Source organism: Salvia hispanica, chromosome 1, assembly GCF_023119035.1.
Source record: "Salvia hispanica cultivar TCC Black 2014 chromosome 1, UniMelb_Shisp_WGS_1.0, whole genome shotgun sequence".
Lineage (NCBI taxonomy): Eukaryota > Viridiplantae > Streptophyta > Magnoliopsida > Lamiales > Lamiaceae > Salvia > Salvia hispanica.
In genome coordinates this window covers 43,037,956-43,041,854 of record NC_062965.1, presented here as the reverse complement: position 1 = coordinate 43,041,854, position 3,899 = coordinate 43,037,956, and the positions used below count along the sequence as shown (strand labels likewise).

Below are 3,899 nucleotides of genomic sequence, written 5' to 3'. Positions count from 1 at the left end.
CCTTTTTATGTTGCTAAATATATCACCGACGCTTCAAAAAGCGTCCTTACTGGTGGCGTGCCAAATAAAAATAAGGACGCAAATAGTGAGCGTCGGTGAATTATTTTGAGATGCTTTTAAAGCGTCCCTAAAAACACAAATTAGGGACACTATTAAAAAGCGTCCCTAAATGCGAAATTGGGGACACTATTAAAAAGCGTCCCTAGACGTTTATAAACACATCGGGACTATTACCAAACCCTTTAAATCAAGAACACAACACAATTTCACTAGCTATGTAACTTGTACACATGATCAGTAGCTAAATTTCAGATCATAGCAACCATACACATTTCAAATACAAATAAAACTTCATATCCCAAATCTATCATTAATTCTGCAAGATTTCACCTTTACCAACCAACCAAATATCTTCATACATCGAAAACGTAGAGCCTTATAACCAAGACTCGACCTTTACCTTATACAGAACCCAAACTAACACTAACTTAACTAATATTAGTATTAGAAATGGCTACATAGACACCAAGGAGCAGACCTGGTTCAGCTTCTCTGTTTTCATACAAAACGATATGTTCGTGAGTGAAGTTGCACCTTGCTAGGCCGCAATCCACACGCTGTTAACATTCCTCAAGAGTTTTCTGTAGCACACAAGAGATAAAAAAGAAAGATTTTCTTTTTATTAATCAAGTCATGAAATATAAAGAGAATAAAGTCTTCTAACTTCAGAAACTCAATTAGAAGATGAAAATTAAATAGCTACAATAAATAAAAACATTAGATATCCAAGGATCAGTAGCTGACCGAATGAACTTCACAAAACAGATAAGGCCAAATTGGATGATTGTCATTCAATCAGATCATTAGGGTTTAGCAGCTACCAAACATAACCATCCGGGCAGCCCCTTTTGCTATTCACTCTACATCCTTGACTATTTCACTTTATGTATTTCTACAAAATGGATAGCCCTTTTGCCATAGATTCAATCACATTTATCCAGAAAATATAAAATGCAAAATTGGTGAATACAACTTACCTCTTGAATTCTCTTTCCAGTAACAGGGCATTTGGGAGCAATAACACTCTCCCTACTCTGATGCTAACGCGCTAGATTCCCTCCTATTCTTTCATAAACACAACACAACACAACACCCAATTTAGTCATACTCTAAAGGCTTCATCCATCACAAAATCAAAATCTCATTACCAATGATTTTACTTTTAAAACTGCAGAAAATCAAGCTCTAATATAGTCCGTTGCATCTATACAAACTAGGAAACCTAAAACATTCTGTGGCCTACGATAAAGAAAAATCTCGCTATAGATTTCAGAAAGTGTTGCAACCTTCAAATGTCATACAAACGCTAAAAATTGAAATCTAGTCAAAGCGCCTTACCCTTTCTATAGCTTCACGTTCCTCGGGAATAACTGTTATATCATGTGGCATTGATCTTGTTAGCTAGCCTAGTATGTTGTCAACACTGCATCAGAGAAAAGAACCACAAATTTTGGACCCAATCATATAAACTCACAACTGCAACTATGTTATCCGCATAAATAGAAATCTTATTGTACTCTTCTTTTGATAAGGCGAAGAAAATCAACTTTGTGTTCTTGAATCAATCTAATAATCATAATCATAAATCAACAATCACAATCAATATCATGTAATCAGAGGAATTAAAGTTACCTATTGTTCTTCTACAATGAAAGACCAGCGCGTAGTACATATCTTCCTCATTTAATCGTCTGAAAAGAACAAAACAAGACAAGATGGTAGCTGAGACTAATCACAATGCACAGAAAAAGGAAACACATTTAATATTTATACTCATATAAAAAATGGCAAATATATGTTCAAAGGGATACTATCAAGACTATAGGAAAAATACCTCTTCATTTCAAACAAGTCTGATTTCCAATGTAGTAAGTAATTGCCTCTCCAGTTTTGCACTTAAGAGACTGGCTGAAAATATCACAAGTAGAAGATGATATAATCAGAGTTGATTCATACAATATGTTCCCAAAATATTTCAAATTGACATAAATATCGAAAGAAGAAACTGGAAAGTGATAGAGAATTGAACCTGATTTATTGAATTGAACCTATAATTATAAATCGAATGAAATCAATTATAAGCACAGGAAATAGGAGATTATCATCAAACGAAATCAATCACAAGCACAAAACATCAGAATAAGCTCACGATTTGCCGATTTGAACCTGATTCATCTCAATACAGCTAAAATAACGAAGCACGAAGCACCAAATCAATCATAACATTTATACTGACAACACAACCAAAAACGACCTCAACATACCAATCCAATCACGAATCAGAGAGAAATTTCACCTCTTTCTCCCTGAGCTTAGCGAAGAAGCAATCGATGAGCCTTGGAGACGTCACCACGGTAGTGTGCGTACACATCGTGAGTGGAGGGTTTCGATAATGAAGGGGGAACGATGACCTTTACCGGTGGCGGCGGAATGACGGAGGCGCGCCGGCTGAGAGTTACAGAGCTAGGGATTGGAAGATGGGAGAGAGGGAGAACGATGGATCTGTTTCTATGAGTTTTGTTCCATTGGTAATTGTTTTAATCAACTTATTTTTCATTAATTTGTAATTGGCAATTATAATTTGGGGCGCAACTATACATGTGTCTAATTGGACTAAATTTGGGGACGCTATTGTTTTGCGTCGTGTATTTTGATGATTTTTCAAAATTTAGTAACGCAATCATTTGCGTCTCTAATCTTGTGTCGTTATTGAAAAGAGTTGTTGTAGTGGAAGAAAGCTTGGATGGAGGTTGGTGATCTTATCTCCACTTTATAGTATAAATGTTATGGTTGAATTAATTCAAATCTAGAATTAGATTTCATTATAGAAATCATTAAAGCATTGAGAAATGGCTTACAGTTGGTATCAGAGCCAACTTAGATTTGGTTAATTTACCATTTATGTGATTTCAAAATCGAAATTTGAATTGTCTTGAATTTTTCGATTTTGGTTAAATATGCTTCCGCTTATGTGTTGGGAAATTGTTTTATGAAATGTTAAAATAATATAAAGATATTATACCCATTAGAGATTTCAATATTTAAATAACATATAACTTGTTTATCACCAAAGTGGTCTTGTTATATTGCATTTATTTATTGAAAATGATAAATATTAATTAATTGATCATGATTATAGAGATGCTATAAATGACATAAAAATTTGATTGATCAATTATTTTTTATTATCTATATACTGGGAGATCACCCAAAGGTGGATCATTGTATATAGTTAATAAATACAAAAATGATTAATCATTTATTCATGTGTCATTTAGTATGTACACCCAAATGCAACATGCTTATTTGATATATGTTTAGTTTGATTAATTGTTAAATTATATATTTAGCATCGCTGAAAGTACATGTGCTTAAGTATTACCCAAAGGTTATGTAACATCCCGGAATTTAGAACCCTAATTTCAGAGCCCTAAAATTTATTATCGATGACGTGGAAGATGTGAATTATTTGATAAGTGAAATTATTACATGAGTTTATTTGATTGAGAAGTTTGAAAAGTCAAATTTGTTGACTATTATGATGTGGCATTTATGAGATGAATTATTTGATTAAGGGTGAGTTAGAATATTAGAGAAAATTTCCATAAATACTAGGCACTATTTCTTTGTGATTTTCGAAAATCACATGTAGAAGGAAAGGAATTGTTTTATTTTAATTGATCCCTTATTTGATTTCCTTCCATACCTAGAATTTAAATATTCTACCAAATCTTTCCATACCTCAAGAGATCTTGCCTTACCCTATTCTAGTTAATATAAAAAAAAAATCACATGCCTTAATTAAAGCATAGTACACGCCTAGTTTCATTCTCCAAGTG

At 33.3% G+C, this 3,899-nt stretch overlaps 1 long non-coding RNA gene across 3 annotated transcripts; it reads right to left on the bottom strand.

Annotated features, from left to right (window-relative positions):
* Positions 1-354: 354 nt before the first annotated feature.
* On the bottom strand, positions 355-2,566 carry LOC125202533. 3 transcript variants are annotated; one of them, XR_007173114.1, is made up of 7 exons: positions 2,357-2,566; positions 1,895-1,968; positions 1,693-1,751; positions 1,399-1,483; positions 1,038-1,125; positions 805-952; positions 355-641 (listed from the first exon to the last, which is right to left on the bottom strand). It is a non-coding gene; the product is annotated as an uncharacterized LOC125202533 (long non-coding RNA). The 3 variants fall into 3 exon arrangements; XR_007173115.1 differs by having other exon boundaries at positions 1,038-1,120; XR_007173116.1 differs by lacking the exon at positions 805-952.
* Between the last annotated feature and the right edge of the window lie 1,333 nt (positions 2,567-3,899).